The sequence below is a fragment of the Salvelinus fontinalis genome, chromosome 31 (genome assembly GCF_029448725.1).
Source record: "Salvelinus fontinalis isolate EN_2023a chromosome 31, ASM2944872v1, whole genome shotgun sequence".
NCBI classification, from domain to species: Eukaryota; Metazoa; Chordata; class Actinopteri; order Salmoniformes; family Salmonidae; genus Salvelinus; species Salvelinus fontinalis.
In genome coordinates this window covers 672,111-692,654 of record NC_074695.1, presented here as the reverse complement: position 1 = coordinate 692,654, position 20,544 = coordinate 672,111, and the positions used below count along the sequence as shown (strand labels likewise).

The window sequence follows — 20,544 nt, the reverse complement described above, 5'->3', positions numbered from 1 at the left end:
AGTGATACACCGTTGTATTAATGTATTGATACACCGTTGTATTCATGTATTGTATTAATGTATTGATACACCGTTGTATTCATGTATTGTATTAATGTAGTGATACACCGTTGTATTAATGTATTGTATTAATGTAGTGATACACCGTTGTATTCATGTATTGTATTAATGTATTGATACACCGTTGTATTAATGTATTGTATTAATGTAGTGATACACCGTTGTATTAATGTATTGTATTAATGTAGTGATACACCGTTGTATTAATGTAGTGATACACCGTTGTATTAATGTAGTGATACACCGTTGTATTAATGTATTGTATTAATGTAGTGATACACCGTTGTATTAATGTAGTGATACACCGTTGTATTAATGTATTGTATTAATGTATTGATACACCGTTGTATTAATGTAGTGATACACCGTTGTATTAATGTATTGTAATAATGTATTGATACACCGTTGTATTAATGTATTGATACACCGTTGTATTAATGTATTGTAATAATGTATTGATACACCGTTGTATTAATGTAGAGATACACCGTTGCATTAATGTATTGATACACCGTTGTATTAATGTAGTGATACACCGTTGCATTAATTTATTGATACACCGTTGTATTAATGTAGTGATACACAGTTGTATTAATGTAGAGATACACCGTAGTATTAATGTATTGTAATAATGTATTGATACACCGTTGTATTAATGTAGTGATACACCGTTGCATTAATTTATTGATACACCGTTGTATTAATGTAGTGATACACCGTTGTATTAATGTAGTGATACACCGTTGTATTAATGTAGTGATACACCGTTGTATTAATGTAGTGATACACCGTTGTATTAATGTATTGTATTAATGTAGTGATACACCGTTGTATTAATGTAGTGATACACCGTTGTATTAATGTAGTGATACACCGTTGTATTAATGTATTGTATTAATGTATTGATACACCGTTGTATTAATGTAGTGATACACAGTGGTATTAATGTAGTGATACACAGTTGTATTAATGTAGTGATACATCGTTGCATTAATTTATTGATACACCGTTGCATTAATTTATTGATACACCGTTGTATTAATGTATTGTATTAATGTATTGATACACCGTTGTATTAATGTATTGTATTAATGTAGTGATACACCGTTGTATTAATGTATTGATACACAGTGGTATTAATGTAGTGATACACAGTTGTATTAATGTAGTGATACACAGTTGTATTAATGTAGTGATACACAGTGGTATTAATGTAGTGATACACCGTTGTATTAATGTAGTGATACACCGTTGTATTAATGTAGTGATACACCGTTGTATTAATGTAGTGATACACCGTTGTATTAATGTAGTTATACACCGTTGTATTAATGTAGTGATACACCGTTGTATTAATGTATTGATACACCGTTGTATTAATGTATTGTATTAATGTAGTGATACACCGTTGTATTAATGTAGTGATACACCGTTGTATTAATGTAGTGATACACCGTTGTATTAATGTATTGATACACCGTTGTATTAATGTATTGTATTAATGTATTGATACACCGTTGTATTAATGTAGTGATACACCGTTGTATTAATGTAGTGATACACCGTTGTATTAATGTAGTGATACACCGTTGTATTAATGTAGTGATACACCGTTGTATTAATGTAGTGATACACCGTTGTATTAATGTAGAGATACACCGTTGTATTAATGTAGTGATACACCGTTGTATTAATGTATTGATACACCGTTGTATTAATGTAGTGATACACCGTTGTATTAATGTATTGTATTAATGTAGTGATACACCGTTGTATTAATGTAGTGATACACCGTTGTATTAATGTAGTGATACACCGTTGTATTAATGTAGTGATACACCGTTGTATTAATGTATTGTATTAATGTAGTGATACACCGTTGTATTAATGTAGAGATACACCGTTGTATTAATGTAGTGATACACCGTTGTATTAATGTAGTGATACACCGTTGTATTAATGTAGTGATACACCGTTGTATTAATGTAGTGATACACCGTTGTATTAATGTAGTGATACACCGTTGTATTAATGTAGTGATACACCGTTGTATTAATGTAGTGATACACCGTTGTATTAATGTAGTGATACACCGTTGTATTAATGTAGTGATACACCGTTGTATTAATGTAGTGATACACCGTTGTATTAATGTAGTGATACACCGTTGTATTAATGTAGAGATACACCGTTGTATTAATGTAGTGATACACCGTTGTATTAATGTATTGTATTAATGTAGTGATACACCGTTGTATTAATGTAGTGATACACCGTTGTATTAATGTAGTGATACACCGTTGTATTAATGTAGTGATACACAGTTGTATTAATGTAGTGATACACCGTTGTATTAATGTAGTGATACACCGTTGTATTAATGTATTGTATTAATGTAGTGATACACCGTTGTATTAATGTAGTGATACACCGTTGTATTAATGTAGTGATACACCGTTGTATTAATGTAGTGATACACCGTTGTATTAATGTAGTGATACACCGTTGTATTAATGTAGTGATACACCGTTGTATTAATGTATTGTATTAATGTAGTGATACACCGTTGTATTAATGTAGTGATACACCGTTGTATTAATGTAGTGATACACCGTTGTATTAATGTAGTGATACACCGTTGTATTAATGTAGTGATACACCGTTGTATTAATGTAGTGATACACAGTTGTATTAATGTAGTGATACACCGTTGTATTAATGTAGTGATACACCGTTGTATTAATGTATTGTATTAATGTAGTGATACACCGTTGTATTAATGTAGTGATACACCGTTGTATTAATGTAGTGATACACCGTTGTATTAATGTAGTGATACACCGTTGTATTTATGTAGTGATACACCGTTGTATTAATGTAGTGATACACCGTTGTATTAATGTATTGATACACCGTTGTATTAATGTATTGTATTAATGTATTGATACACAGTTGTATTAATGTATTGTATTAATGTATTGATACACAGTTGTATTAATGTATTGTATTAATGTAGTGATACACCGTTGTATTAATGTAGTGATACACCGTTGTATTAATGTAGTGATACACCGTTGTATTAATGTAGTGAAACACCGTTGTATTAATGTAGAGATACACCGTTGTATTAATGTAGTGATACACCGTTGCATTAATTTATTGATACACCGTTGTATTAATGTATTGTATTAATGTAGTGATACACCGTTGTATTAATGTAGAGATACACCGTTGTATTAATGTAGTGATACACCGTTGTATTAATGTAGTGATACACCGTTGTATTAATGTAGTGATACACCGTTGTATTAATGTAGTGATACACCGTTGTATTAATGTAGTGATACACCGTTGCATTAATTTATTGATACACCGTTGTATTAATGTATTGTATTAATGTAGTGATACACCGTTGTATTAATGTAGTGATACACCGTTGTATTAATGTAGTGATACACCGTTGTATTAATGTAGTGATACACCGTTGTATTAATGTAGAGATACACAGTTGTATTAATGTAGTGATACACCGTTGTATTAATGTAGTGATACACAGTTGTATTAATGTAGTGATACACCGTTGTATTAATGTATTGTATTAATGTAGTGATACACCGTTGTATTAATGTAGTGATACACCGTTGTATTAATGTAGTGATACACCGTTGTATTAATGTATTGTAATAATGTATTGATACACCGTTGTATTAATGTAGTGATACACCGTTGTATTAATGTATTGTAATAATGTATTGATACACCGTTGTATTAATGTAGTGATACACAGTTGTATTAATGTAGTGATACACCGTTGTATTAATGTATTGTATTAATGTAGTGATACACCGTTGTATTAATGTAGTGATACACCGTTGTATTAATGTAGTGATACACCGTTGTATTAATGTATTGTAATAATGTATTGATACACCGTTGTATTAATGTAGTGATACACCGTTGTATTAATGTATTGTATTAATGTAGTGATACACCGTTGTATTAATGTAGTGATACACAGTTGTATTAATGTATTGTATTAATGTATTGATACACCGTTGTATTAATGTAGTGATACACCGTTGTATTAATGTATTGTATTAATGTAGTGATACACCGTTGTATTAATGTAGTGATACACAGTTGTATTAATGTATTGTATTAATGTATTGATACACCGTTGTAGTAATGTAGTGATACACAGTTGTATTAATGTAGTGATACACCGTTGTATTAATGTATTGTATTAATGTAGTGATACACCGTAGTAATAATGTAGTGATACACCGTTGTATTAATGTAGTGATACACCGTTGTATTAATGTAGTGATACACCGTTGTATTAATGTAGTGATACACCGTTGTATTAATGTATTGTATTAATGTAGTGATACACCGTTGTATTAATGTATTGTATTAATGTATTGTATTAATGTATTGTATTAATGTATTGTATTAATGTAGTGATACACCGTTGTATTAATGTATTGTATTAATGTAGTGATACACCGTTGTATTAATGTATTGTATTAATGTAGTGATACACCGTTGTATTAATGTAGTGATACACCGTAGTATTAATGTATTGTATTAATGTATTGATACACCGTTGTATTAATGTAGTGATACACCGTTGTATTAATGTAGAGATACACCGTTGTATTAATGTAGTGATACACCGTTGTATTAATGTAGAGATATACCGTTGTATTAATGTAGTGATACACCGTTGTATTAATGTAGTGATACACAGTGGTATTAATGTAGTGATACACAGTTGTATTAATGTAGTGATACACCGTTGTATTAATGTAGTGATACACCGTTGTATTAATGTATTGATACACCGTTGTATTAATGTAGTGATACACAGTGGTATTAATGTAGTGATACACAGTTGTATTAATGTAGTGATACACAGTTGTATTAATGTAGTGATACACCGTTGTATTAATGTATTGATACACCGTTGTATTAATGTAGTGATACACCGTTGTATTAATGTAGTGATACACCGTTGTATTAATGTAGTGATACACCGTTGTATTAATGTAGAGATACACCGTTGTATTAATGTATTGTAATAATGTATTGATACACCGTTGTATTAATGTATTGTATTAATGTAGTGATACACCGTTGTATTAATGTATTGTATTAATGTAGTGATACACCGTTGTATTAATGTAGTGATACACCGTTGTATTAATGTAGTGATACACCGTTGTATTAATGTATTGTATTAATGTAGTGATACACCGTTGTATTAATGTATTGTATTAATGTAGTGATACACCGTTGTATTAATGTATTGTATTAATGTAGTGATACACCGTTGTATTAATGTAGTGATACACCGTTGTATTAATGTAGTGATACACCGTTGTATTAATGTAGTGATACACCGTTGTATTAATGTAGTGATACACCGTTGTATTAATGTAGTGATACACCGTTGTATTAATGTATTGTATTAATGTAGTGATACACCGTTGTATTAATGTATTGATACACCGTTGTATTAATGTATTGTATTAATGTATTGATACACCGTGGTATTAATGTATTGATACACCGTTGTATTAATGTATTGTATTAATGTAGTGATACACAGTGGTATTAATGTATTGATACACCGTTGTATTAATGTAGTGATACACCGTTGTATTAATGCATTGATACACCGTTGTATTAATGTAGTGATACACCGTTGTATTTATGTAGTGATACACCGTTGTATTAATGTAGTGATACACCGTTGTATTAATGTATTGATACACCGTTGTATTAATGTATTGTATTAATGTATTGATACACAGTTGTATTAATGTATTGTATTAATGTAGTGATACACCGTTGTATTAATGTAGTGATACACCGTTGTATTAATGTATTGTATTAATGTAGTGATACACCGTTGTATTAATGTAGTGATACACCGTTGTATTAATGTAGTGATACACCGTTGTATTAATGTAGTGATACACCGTTGTATTAATGTAGTGATACACCGTTGTATTAATGTATTGTATTAATGTAGTGATACACCGTTGTATTAATGTAGTGATACACCGTTGTATTAATGTATTGTATTAATGTAGTGATACACCGTTGTATTAATGTAGTGATACACAGTTGTATTAATGTATTGTATTAATGTAGTGATACACCGTTGTATTAATGTAGTGATACACCGTTGTATTAATGTAGTGATACACAGTTGTATTAATGTAGTGATACACCGTTGTATTAATGTAGAGATACACAGTTGTATTAATGTAGTGATACACCGTTGTATTAATGTAGTGATACACCGTTGTATTAATGTAGTGATACACCGTTGTATTAATGTAGTGATACACCGTTGTATTAATGTAGTGATACACCGTTGTATTAATGTAGTGATACACCGTTGTATTAATGTAGAGATACACAGTTGTATTAATGTAGTGATACACCGTTGTATTAATGTATTGTATTAATGTAGTGATACACCGTTGTATTAATGTAGTGATACACCGTTGTATTAATGTAGTGATACACCGTTGTATTAATGTAGTGATACACCGTTGTATTAATGTATTGTAATAATGTAGTGATACACCGTTGTATTAATGTAGTGATACACCGTTGTATTAATGTAGTGATACACCGTTGTATTAATGTAGTTAATATATACATATGATGGTTCTGCCAGGTGTTATGTGATGGTTCTGCCAGGTGTTATGTGATGGTTCTGCCAGGTGTTATGTGATGGTTTTGCCAGGTGTTAGTTCTGCCAGGTGTTATGTGATGGTTCTGCCATGTGGTATGTGATGGTTCTGCCAGGTGTTAGTTCTGCCAGGTGTTATGTGATGGTTCTGCCAGGTGTTATGTGATGGTTCTGCCAGGTGTTATGTGATGGTTCTGCCAGGTGTAATGTGATGGTTCTGCCAGGTGTTATGTGATGGTTCTGCCAGGTGTTATGTGATGGTTCTGCCAGGTGTCATGTGATGGTTCTGCCAGGTGTTATGTGATGGTCCTGCCAGGTGTTATATAATGGTTCTGCCAGGTGTTATGTAACACATATAGATGTAGGATCTTAATTTGATCACCCTGTATCTTCACTTGTATCTACAGTAATAACACAGATTTCCCGCTATACACACACAGTAGACTATCTCTCTGGCTGTGGCCCCGGTGCAGAAGTATCAACAGTATCACACACACAGTAGGCTATCTCTCTGGCTGTGGCCCCGGTGCAGAGGTATCAACAGTATCACACACACAGTAGGCTATCTATCTGGCTGTGGCCCCGGTGCAGAAGTATCAACAGTATCACACACACAGTAGGCTATCTCTCTGACTGTGGCCCCGGTGCAGAGGTATCAACAGTATCACACACACAGTAGGCTATCTCTCTGGCTGTGGCCCCGGTGCAGAGGTATCAACAGTATCACACACACAGTAGACTATCTCTCCGGCTGTGGCCCCGGTTCAGAAGTATCAACAGTATCACACACACAGTAGGCTATCTCTCTGGCTGTGGCCCCGGTGCAGAGGTATCAACAGTATCACACACACAGTAGGCTATCTATCTGGCTGTGGCCCCGGTGCAGAAGTATCAACAGTATCACACACACAGTAGGCTCTCTCTCTGGCTGTGGCCCCGGTGCAGAGGTATCAACAGTATCACACACACAGTAGACTATCTCTCTGGCTGTGGCCCCGGTGCAGAGGTATCAACAGTATCACACACACAGTAGACTATCTCTCTGGCTGTGGCCCCGGTGCAGAGGTATCAACAGTATCACACACACAGTAGACTATCTCTCTGACTGTGGCCCCGGTGCAGAGGTATCAACAGTATCACACACACAGTAGACTATCTCTCTGGCTGTGGCCCCGGTGCAGAGGTATCAACAGTATCACACACACAGTAGACTATCTCTCTGGCTGTGGCCCCGGTGCAGAGGTATCAACAGTATCACATCTCTCTGGCTGTGGCCCCGGTGCAGAGGTATCAACAGTATCACACACACAGTAGACTATCTCTCTGGCTGTGGCCCCGGTGCAGAAGTATCAACAGTATGCTCAGGTTGGGATTACAGTGTAGTCCTACTTTCCCACAGACAGATGTTAACAATGACCCGTGCTTTTACCAAGCGCTCCTACACCAACACGTTGACTCAGAGGATCGATCAGCACACAGGGCCAGTCTCAAACCTCACGTTCATATCCTTGATAGTCATATCAAAGTAATGACCTATTTCAATAAAAAAGGTTGGCACTGACAAATAAATAAATATATTAATATTTAAATAAAAATCTACAGTGGTGCCTTTTCCTCTTCTTCGGAAAATAAAAACAACCTTTTGCCATAAGTTTCCAAATGTGAACATGGAAACATTCAACAATGTGATATTAAACAACACACGTGTATTGTAGGATATTACGTTTAAGAATACGTACTGTAAGTTACGGCTGATTACCTTGATATGCTGTTTAAACTAGCCGGTGGAGCATACCATACAGCATGCGGAGCGAAGATCGATGTCAACACAGGTATGTAACCAACCCGAACCAACCCTTTCGATGTATACCGTATATTCCCTTGGCGCTCGTTTACAACGGATCCGGTATGCCACGAAGCAATCATGTAAATAAATGATGAAATGCGTCAATAAAAACGCGCGGATGAAACTTCTCAAAGTCCTCGTTTAAAAGTCCCGTAGAGCGTTTCTCTTCGGTGTTTGGCAGTCAGACGGGGCGCAGCTACCTCTCTCTCTCTCTCGGCTGAGAGACTCCGTACACAGCGACTTGTTGCGGCGATACCAAATGGTCAGATGCAGAGGGGGGGTAGAAACAGCAGGGGCAGCAGATCTTTGTAAGCGAAAAAGACAACCATAGTATAATTCAATCTCTCATCTAATATGTATAAAACAAGTCCCTTTACATCACTTGATATGTTTTATAATTAGGTTTAGTAGGCGTGTTTATTCAGATATATATATTTTTTTAAAGATTGGTTTGGTCCACTATAGCTGATGTGAAGGCTACCTAAACTGTATCCAGATGTAGACTCTGCAAGAAGAAACAACTCAAAACCCTGTGCAGAATTTTATGTGATAAATTGTCTTTGAAGTTGTATGTATGATCCTGTATTTTCAACATTTCCTTTGGAGAATAACAGTCATCAGTCATTGTTTTGGTTTTTATACACTTAAATTCAAAAATCGAATTTCTGTCATTTCCTGAGTAGCTACAAATGTTGCCATTTTATGCTGAGTTCTCTGTTTTGTCCACTGAGTTTGAAAAATGGAAACATTGTTACAAGACAGTTGTCAAGTTCCAGCAGTAGCCAACCAGAGGACTGGAGAGATGGTCACAGACTGAGACAGAGGTAAATGTAGATAGCCTTCGCCCGACAGGTATCAGGTTTCAGGCGTTTATCTTCCAGTCTACTGTTGGTAAACGTTGAAAAAAAATCTATCACAATTAATAATGACTAGTAGAAAGCTAGACAAGAAGGCTTCCTAACAACCCTAAGAGAGGACTGGAGAGAGATGGTCACAGAAAGAAAGAGCAGGAAAAGACAGATATCTGGTTTCAGTTATTATGTAGCCTACTGCAGGCTGCTACAGATGTAGGATCGTCATTTGACCAGTTTCTCACAGCGAGGAAATAATGCTGCAGCAACAGGAAATGGGAATTATTATGTGGATTATAAATATAAAATAAACATTTTTTTGTAAGGGTCTTATATATTTTTTGTTAGGGCAAATCAAATCTGATATTTTAAAGTGGAAATTATAAACTTCAGAAAATGTTTGAAAACTCAAACAGGGTAATACAATTAAGATAATCAAATTGAAATCAAGTTTTATTCGTGACATTCATCGTAAACAACAGGTGTAGACTAACAGGGAAATTATTTAGTTACAGGTCGTTCCCAACAATACAGAGAGAAAGAAAATAGAGAAATAATAGAAAAGTAAAATAACTTCATAATAAATACACAATGAGTAACAATAACATGGTACTATACACAGAGTACCAGTACTGAGTCAATGATAACATGGTACTATACACAGAGTACCAGTACTGAGTCAATGATAACATGGTACTATACACAGAGTACCAGTACTGAGTCAATGATAACATGGTACTATACACAGAGTACCAGTACTGAGTCAATGATAACATGGTACTATACACAGAGTACCAGTACTGAGTCAATGATAACATGGTACTATACACAGAGTACCAGTACTGAGTCAATGATAACATGGCTATATACACAGAGTACCAGTACTGAGTTAATGATAACATGGCTATATACACAGAGTACCAGTACTGAGTCAATGATAACATGGTACTATACACAGAGTACCAGTACTGAGTCAATGATAACATGGCTATATACACAGAGTACCAGTACTGAGTCAATGATAACATGGCTATATACACAGCGTACCAGTACTGAGTCAATGATAACATGGCTATATACACAGAGTACCAGTACTGAGTCAATTATAACATGGCTATATACACAGAGTACCAGTACTGAGTTAATGATAACATGGTACTATACACAGAGTACCAGTACTGAGTCAATGATAACATGGCTATATACACAGAGTACCAGTAATGAGTTAATGATAACATGGTACTATACACAGAGTACCAGTACTGAGTTAATGATAACATGGCTATATACACAGAGTACCAGTACTGAGTCAATGATAACATGGTACTATACACAGAGTACCAGTACTGAGTTAATGATAACATGGTACTATACACAGAGTACCAGTACTGAGTCAATGATAACATGGTTATAGACACAGAGTACCAGTACTGAGTCAATGATAACATGGTTATATACACAGAGTACCAGTACTGAGTCAATGATAACATGGCTATATACACAGAGCACCAGTACTGAGTCAATGATAACATGGTTATATACACAGGGTACCAGTACTGAGTCAATGATAACATGGCTATATACCTGGGGTACCAGTACTGAGTTAAAGCCACGCCCCCCAGAATGCTTCAACGGAGAGCCGGGCACCTGTCGAGCATTTCTAGCTCAGTGGGCTCTCATCTTCGAGCTTCAGCCCTCCTCTTTCCCCTCGGACCGCTCTACGATAGCGTACCTTATCATGCTGATGTCTGGGTGGGCGCTTGCCGTATGGGAGGAGGAGTCTGGAAGAGTTCGTGGGAGAGGTCAGGGAGAGAGACTGCCAGGAGGCTAGTCCAGCTTCGGCAGGACTCCAGCAGTGTGGCAGACTATGCAGTGGATTTCCGCACGTTGGCAGCCGAGAGTGCCTGGAACCAGGAAGTGCTGTTTGACATGTTCCTACACGGAGTCTCGGAGGAGGTCAAGGACCGTGCAGAATTACCAACGGATCTCGATTCCCTCATGGCCTCAGGATCGATGGGCGACTACGGGAATGACGGAGGGAGAGGAGATTCGATTTCGCCCGTCCGAGGAGGTTACTTCGCCTCCGAGGCATCCCGGAAGTCCCCGACGGCCCCGCTGCCGAGGGAACCCAAGGCTACCCGAGGTACCCCGAAGAGTTGCCAAAGACGGCCGAGTCAACGTTTCCCGAGCAATTAGGCAGAGTTGGGCTGTCTCCAGCGGAATGGCTATACAGGGTCTGTTCAAAGACCAGGCTCACTGGTAGGATCGAGTACTCTGGTGGGACATATGGATAACGTTTCTGCAACCATTACTCGCACTCCGTTTCATGCCATTCTGCTGTGGGGAAACGAGTCGAAATCTCTCCAGGTCCTCCTCGACTCTGGAGCCGATGAGAGCTTTTTGGACTCTACCCTGGCTTCCGAGCTGGGCATCCCCACTCAGCCTCTCTCCATTCCCATGGATGTTAGAGTGCTGGACGGGCGCTCTATAGGCCGGGTCACCCACAACACCACTCCCATCAATCTACATGTGTCAGGGAACCACAGCGAGGCTATCCAGTTCCTGCTCATTAAGTCTCCACAGATTCCTGTGGTATTGGGATTCTCCTGCTCCAGCGACTCCCCTCATTAAATGGTCTACTGGTGCCATCACTTCGCTTCCGCCGCACCGACCATATGACTGAGGGATTGACCTTCTCCCTAGCACTATTCCGCCCCAAGGACGACTGTACTCTCTGTCGGAACCAGAGACCAACACAGCCAACGGTCACTACGAGTATCTGGTCATGCCATTTGGCCTTACCAATGCCCCTGCTGTGTTCCAGGCTCTGGTTAATGATGTTCTCTGTGACATGTTGAAACAGTACGTTTTTGTCTACCTCAACTACATCCTCGTCTTCTCCCGCTCCACCCAAGAACATGTGCTGCACGTTTGACAGGTTCTCTAACGCCTCCTTGAGAACCAGCTGTTTGTAAAAGCAGAAAAGTGCCAGTTCCATCGCTCCACTATCCCCTTTCTGGGGTAGATCATCTCCACTAGGAGTGTACAAATGGATCCTGGGAAGGTGAGAGCGGTGGTGTATTGGCTCCAGCCTACTTCCAGGGTGCAGCTGCAACGTTTCCTGGGGTTTGCCAACTTCTATCGCCACTTTATTCGGGGTTGCAGCACCCTGGTTTCCCCCTCTGTCAGCACTCAACTCGCCCGAGGTTCCGTTCACATGGTCTCCAGCTGCTGACCGGGCGTTCTCAGACCTCAAACATTGCTTCACCACAGCTCCCATCTTGGTTCATCCTGACCCATCCCGTCAATTCGTGGTGGATGCCGATGCTTTGGATGTCGGAGTTGGGGTTGTCCTGTCCCAGCGTTCTGCCCTGGACCTCAAACTAAATCCCTGTGCCTTCTTCTCCCATCGCCACGGAGAAGAACTACGATGTGGGGAATAGTGAGCTTCTCACGGTAAGGATGGCGTTGGAGGAATGCAGGCACTGGCTGGAAAGGGCAGAACATCGTTCATCATGTGGATCGACCACAAGTACCTGGAGTACCTCCGCAGAGCCAAGCGCCTCAACTCCAGGCAAGCTAGATGGGCCCTGCTGTTCACACATGCTTCAACTTTTCCCGCATACCAAGAATGTCAAGCCGGATGCACTGTCACGCCGCTATAGCCCCCGACCTCTACCCCGGAACCCCAAGACTTCTAATGGCCAGTCGGAGCAAGCCAACCAGGACCTAGAGACTACTCTGCGCTGCCTGGTCTCCACCAAACCCACCACCTGGAGCCAGCAGCTTGTGTCGGTCGAATACAGCCGCAACACCCTTTCCTGCTCTGCCACGGGCCTATCTCCTTTTGAGTGTTCCCTGGGGTATCAGCCCCCGATCTTCCCTGAGCAGGAAGAAGAGGTTGGCATACCTTCTGCCCAGACGTTTGTCCTCTGCTGTCGTCATACCTGGAGGAGAGCCCGGTCGGCCCTCCTCAAGACCACCTCCAGGCATCGATGACAAGCAGATCGCCACCGGACCTCGGCTCTCCGGTATAGGCTATTAGGTATTGTTGTATTGCTATTATTAGGTATTGTCTCGGGCTGTCCACCAGAGATCTGCCCCTCCAGGTGGAATCCCGCAAACTCTCCCCCCGTTTATTGGCCCATTTCCCATCTCCAAAGTCATTAGCTCCTCTGCTGTTTGTCTTCTGTTCCTCCGTACCCTTCGTATACATCCTACCTTTCACGTGTCCAGAGTTAAACCCATGTCGCACAGCCTTTGTCTCCTGTTTCCCTGTGTATTTATAACTGTGTTCTCTGTTTGTCTGTTGCCAGTTAGTTTTGTTTCGTCAAGCCTACCAGCCTTTTGCCCTCTGCTTCTGTCTCTCGATTGTTCCTATTACCTAGTTTACCCGGTGTTGACGATTCTGCCTGCCCGGACCCTGAGCCTGCCTGCCGTCCTGTACCTTTTCCCCACCTATCTAAATTATTGACCTTTGCCTGCCTTTTGCCTGCCCCTGTTAAATGAGTAAACTGTTGTTACTTCGACGATGTCTGCATCTGGGTCTGACCTGAAACATGATAGATAACTAGGAATAAAGTGACAGATAATAAACAGTAGCAGCAGCGTATGTGATGAACCCAGAAAATGAGTGCAAAAAAGGGTCAATGCAGATAGTCTGCGTAGCTATTTGGCTAAATATTTAACTATTTAGTAGTCTAATGGCTTGGGGGTAGAGGCTGTTCAGGGTCCTCCTGTTGGTTCCAGACTTGGTGCATCAGTACCGCTTGCCGTGTGGTAGCAGAGAGAACAGTCTATGACTTGGGAGGCTGGAGTCTTTTACAATGTTTAGGACCTTCCTCTGACACCGCCTGGTACAGAGTTCCTGAATGGCAGTGAGCTTGGCCCCAGTGATGTACTGGGCCGTACGCAGTACCCTTTGTAAAGACTTACAGTCAGATGCCAAGCACTTGCCATAACAAGCAACTACTTTAACAAGAACCCACCAGTCAGGTCTCTGTCCTACTACTTGAACAAGAACCCACCAGTCAGGTCTCTGTCCTACTACTTTAACAAGAACCCACCAGTCAGGTCTCTGTCCTACTACTTTAACAAGAACCCACCAGTCAGGTCTCTGTCCTACTACTTTAACAAGAACCCACCAGTCAGGTCTCTGTCCTACTACTTGAACAAGAACCCACCAGTCAGGTCTCTGTCCTACTACTTGAACAAGAACCCACCAGTCAGGTCTCGTTCCTACTACTTTAACAAGAACCCACCAGTCAGGTCTCTGTCCTACTACTTGAACAAGAACCCACCAGTCAGGTCTCTGTCCTACTACTTTAACAAGAACCCACCAGTCAGGTCTCTGTCCTACTACTTTAACAAGAACCCACCAGTCAGGTCTCCGTCCTACTACTTTAACAAGAACCCACCAGGCAGGTCTCTGTCCTACTACTTTAACAAGAACCCACCAGTCAGGTCTCCGTCCTACTACTTTAACAAGAACCCACCAGTCAGGTCTCTGTCCTACTACTTTAACAAGAACCCACCAGTCAGGTCTCTGTCCTACTACTTTAACAAGAACCCACCAGTCAGGTCTCCGTCCTACTACTTTAACTTGTCACAAGCAGATCAGAAATAGCCCCTGAATTACCACACGAAAGGCAACAGCCACAGCACAGTGAAGTGTGTGTGTGTGTGTGTTAGAGAAAGTGTTTGAATGGGGGGAAGTTGAGCTGGGGCTCACTGGGAACAGAGTGCATCTCCTGTACTGCTTCTGGCCCTTCCTGGAATTCACCCTGGATAGGCTGAGGGACAGTTCCCACACTGGGACTGTGCACCAAATAACACCCTATTCCCTACATTGTGCACTACTTTGGGACTAGAGCCATCAAAAGTAGCGCACTACATAGGGAATAGGGTTCCATTTCAGACACTGACTGGGAGAGAGGAGTGGGCTGTACCACTAGGAGAGGAGAGAAGAGGGGTGGGCTGTACCACTAGGAGAGGAGAGAAGAGGGGTGGGTTGTGTTCATTAGGCACCCAAGTGAAAGAAAAACAGACTGAAATGGGGAGGAACTACCTGGACTTGTCCCATCAGAAACACTTTCCTATTTTGTTGCAAAATATGTTCCTACTGTGTGCCCTAATGAACAGTCCCGTAGTCTGTCCTGCTGTGACTGAACTCTGGCAGCAGTTCATTAAAACCCACAATGAGACATGGAACAACACAATGAATAAGCTTATCCGAACAACACTATCAGCCATCAGCCGAAACAATATGACAGATTACAGACAACGTAGATCACCTTCTCTATCGGTGGGTTGGACATACAGTATATCCCATGTTTTTATACATCATGACAGTGTCAAAGCTCGTCCATTCATATGACTGTAGAACGGGGACAATTAAATGTTAACTAGCTACAAAGTAGCCTAAAGTATGCCTACCTGGCAGAATGATATCAAATCAACAACTTTATTTGTCACGTGTGCCGAATATACAACACGTTTTAGACCTTGAAATGCTTTACTTTACAAGCCCTTAAACCAACAGTGCAGTTCAAGAAAAAAATATTTACCAAATGAACTAAAGTAAAAAATCAATTTTAAAAAGTAACACAATAAAATAACGAGGCTATATACAGGGGGTACCAGTACCGAGTCAGTCGAGGTAATTTGTACATGTAGGTAGGGCTGAAGTGATTATGCATAGGTAATAAACAGCGAGGAGCAGCAGCGTACAAAACAAAACAAGTGGGGGGGGTGGGCGTCAGGGTGTAAATAGTCCGGTGGCCATTTGTTTACTTGTTCAGCAGCCTTATGGCTTGGGGGGGGGGGGGGGGGGGGGGCGGGGTAGCAGCTGTTAAGGAGCCTTTTGGTGGAAGACTTGGCGCTCCGGTACCACTTGCCGTGCGGTAGCAGGGAAAACCATCTATGACTTGGGTGACTGGAGTCTCTGACAATTTTATGGGCTTTCCTCTGACACCGCCTGGTATAGAGGTCCTGGATGGCAGGAAGCTTGGCCCCAGTGATGTCCTGGGCCGTTCGCACTACCCTCCGTTGCGCTTTACGGTCAGATGCCGAGCGGTTGCCATACCAGGCAGTGATGCAACCGGTCAGGAGGCTCTCGATGGTGCAGCTGCAGAACTTTTTGAGGATCTGAGGACCCATACCAAATCCTGTTAGTTTAGTAGAGGTCGGCATACCTTCTGCCCAGATGTTTGTCCCACGCTGTCGTCAACTCCGGGTGGAATCCCGCAAACTCTCCCCCCCGGTTTATCGGCCCGTTTCCCCATCTCTAAAATTATTAGCCCCTCTGCTGTTCGTCTTCTGTTGCCTCGTACCCTTTGTATACATCCCACCTTTCATGTGTCCTGTGTTAAACCCATGTCTCTCAGCCCTTTGTCTTTTTGTTTCGTCAAGCGTTTTGTTTCTACCAGCGTTTTCCCCTCTTTTTGCCCCACCTATCTGGATTACTGACCCCTGCCTGCCGTTCTGTACCTTTGCCCCACCTATCTGGATTACTGACCCCTGCCTGCCGTTCTGTACCTTTGCCCCACCTATCTGGATTACTGACCCCTGCCTGCCGTTCTGTACCTTTGCCCCACCTATCTGGATTACTGACCCCTGCCTGCCGTTCTGTACCTTTGCCCCACCTATCTGGATTACTGACCCCTGCCTGCCGTCCTGTACCTTTGCCCCACCTATCTGGATTACTGACCCCTGCCTGCCGTCCTGTACCTTTGCCCCACCTATCTGGATTACTGACCCCTGCCTGCCGTCCTGTACCTTTGCCCCACCTATCTGGATTACTGACCCCTGCCTGCCGTTCTGTACCTTTGCCCCACCTATCTGGATTACTGACCCCTGCCTGCCGTTCTGTACCTTTGCCCCACCTATCTGGATTACTGACCCCTGCCTGCCGTCCTGTACCTTTGCCCCACCTATCTGGATTACTGACCCCTGCCTGCCGTTCTGTACCTTTGCCCTACCTATCTGGATTACTGACCCCTGCCTGCCGTCCTGTACCTTTGCCCCACCTATCTGGATTACTGACCCCTGCCTGCCGTTCTGTACCTTTGCCCCACCTATCTGGATTACTGACCCCTGCCTGCCCTTGACCTGTCTTTTGCCTTTAATCTTTAATAATGTTGGATTAATAAATGGTTGTTTACATCTGGGTCTTATTTGAAACGCTACGAATAATAAAGATGAGAACACTGCCCTTTCCCACCTGGACAAAAGGAACACCTATGTGAGAATGCTATTCATTGACTACAGCTCAGCTTTCAACGCCATAGTGCCCTCAAAGCTCATCAATAAGCTAAGGACCCTGGGACTAAACACCTTCCTCTGCAACTGGATCCTGGACTTCCTGACGAGCCAACTCCATTTGGTAAGGGTAGGTAACAACACATCCGCCCCGCTGATCCTCAACACAGAGGCCCCTCAGGGGTGCGTGCTTAGTCCCCTCCTGTACTCCCTGTTCACTCATGACTGCACAGCCAGGCACGAGTCCAACACCATCATTAAGTTTGCCGATGACACAACAGTGGTAGGCCTGATCACCGACAACGACGAGACAGCCTATAGGGAGGAGGTCAGAGACCTGGCAGTGTGGTGCCAGGACAACAACCTCTCCCTCAATGTGATCAAGACAAAGGAGCTGATTGTGGACGACAGGAAAAGGAGGACCGAGCACACCCCCATTCTCATCGACAGGGCAGCAGTGGAGCAGGTTGAGAGCTTCAAGTTCCTTGGTATCCACATCACCAAAAAACTAACATGGTCCAAGCACACCATGACAGTCGTGAAGAGGGCACGACAAAACCTTTTCCCCCTCAGAAGACTGAAAAGATTTGGCATGGGTCCTCAGATCCTCAAAAGGTTCTATTGCTGCACCATTGAGAGCATCCTGCCTGGTTGCATCACTGCCTGGTATGGCAATTGCTCGGCTTTCGACCGCAAGGCACTACAGAGGGTAGTGCGAACAGCCCAGTACTGGGGCCAAACTTCCTGCCATTCAGGACCTCTATACCAGGCGGTGTCAGAGGAAGGCCCTAAAAATTGTCAAAAGACTCCAGCCACCCTAGTAATAGACTGTTCTCTCTGCTACCGCACAGCAAGCGGTACCGTAATACATGGACCACTAGCCACTTTATACTATGCCACTTTATGTTTACATACCCTACAGTACTCATCTCATATGTATATAACGTACTCTATACCATCTACTGCATCTTGCCTATGCCGTTCTGTACCACCACTCATTCATATATCTTTATGTACATATTCTTTATCCCTTTACACTTGTGTGTGTATAAGGTAGTAGTTGTGGAATTGTTAGGTTAGATTACTTGTTGATATTACTGCATTGTCGGAACTAGAAGCACAAGCATTTCGCTACACTCGCATTAACATCTGCCAACCATGTGTATGTGACTAATAAAATTTGATTTGATTTGATTTGATTTGTTGTTATCATCTATGAATAGTCACTTGAATAACTCTACCTACATGTACATATTACCTCAATTACCTCAACTAACCGGTACCCCCCTGTATATAGGCTCGCTATTGTTATTTTACTGCTGCTCTTTAATTACTTGTTACTTTTATTTCTTATTCTTATCTGTGCTGCGTTGTTGGTTTAGGGGCTCGTAAGTAAGTATTTCACTCTAAGGTCTACACCATCTACCACGGTCGTATTCGGCGCATGTGACAAATAAAATTCGATTTGATTCGATTTTTGAAAGGATCTGAGATATGAGATAAGGACCAAGATCTTGGCCTTCGGAAAGTATTCAGACCCCTTTACTTTTATCACATTGTTTCATCACAGCCGTATTCTGAAATTGATTAAATTGACTTTTTGCAAATCTATTAAAAATAAAATCCAGAAATATCACATTTACATAAGTATTCAGACCCTTGACTCAGTACTTTGTTGAAGCACCTTTGGCAGCGATTACAGCCTCAAGTCTTCTTGGGTATGATGCTACAAGCTTGGCACGCCTGTATTTGGGGAGTTTCTCCCATTCTTCTCTGCAGATCCTCTCAAGCTCTGTCAGGTTGGATGGGGAGCGGTATGTGATGTCATTATGGGGTATTGTGTGTCGATTGGTGAGGAAAATGTTTTATTTAATCCATTTTAGAATAAGGCTGTAAAGTAACAAAATGTGGAAAAAGTGAAGGGTCTGAATACTTTCTGAATGCATTGTATGTATTTGACCCAGGTCTGCAGACTACATATGTGTTTGACAGAGACAGACAGACAGAGGGACAGAGGGACAGCCGGACAGCCAGACAGACAGATGGACAGACACAGATAGACATAGAAAGACAGACATAGAAAGACAGACAGAGACACACCCTGACAGACAGACAGACAGACAGACAGACAGACAGACAGAGGGACAGAGGGACAGCCGGACAGCCAGACAGCCAGATGGACAGACACAGAGACAGACAGAGAAAGACAGACAGAGAAAACAGACAGAGAAAAACAGACAGAGACACACCCTGACAGACAGACAGAGACACACCCTGACAGACAGACAGACAGACAGACAGACAGACAGACAGAGACAGACAGACAGAGGGACAGAGGGACAGCCGGACAGCCAGACAGACAGATGGACAGACACAGAGACAGACAGAGAAAGACAGACAGAGAAAAACAGACAGAGACACACCCTGACAGACAGACAGAGACACACCCTGACAGACAGACAGACAGACAGACAGACAGACAGAAAGACAGAGACACACCCTGACAAACAGCCAGACAACCAGACACAGTCAGACACAGCCAGACAGACAGCCAGACACAGCCAGACAGACAGCCAGACACAGCCAGACACAGCCAGACACAGGAGCAGGTCTTGACACACAGTGAGGAACAGGTCTTGACAGGCCATCAGCTCCAGCCCTGTGTGTGTTAACTGTGTAGCTGTGAAGCCTTCTCACACAGGAGAGAGGTAGAGACAGAGAGAGATAGAATGGGAAAGGGAAAGGGGGATACCTAGTCAGTTGTCCAAATGAATGTATTCAACTGAAATGTGTCTTCTGCATTTAACCCAACCCTTCTG

At 41.6% G+C, this 20,544-nt stretch overlaps 1 protein-coding gene across 5 annotated transcripts in view; it reads right to left on the bottom strand.

The window, feature by feature from the left end:
• Positions 1-20,544, bottom strand: part of ccdc120a (coiled-coil domain containing 120a) — a 190,793-nt gene that overhangs the window by 123,623 nt on the left and 46,626 nt on the right. The window contains exon 1 of one of the 5 annotated variants that reach the window (XM_055891075.1): positions 8,509-16,229. The exons of 3 other annotated variants lie outside the window; for them this stretch is intronic. The gene's annotated coding sequence lies outside the window, so the exon portion shown is untranslated. Of the gene's footprint in view, positions 1-8,508; positions 16,230-20,544 lie in introns of those variants that run through there. One more of the 5 variants, XM_055891074.1, reaches the window with a different exon arrangement.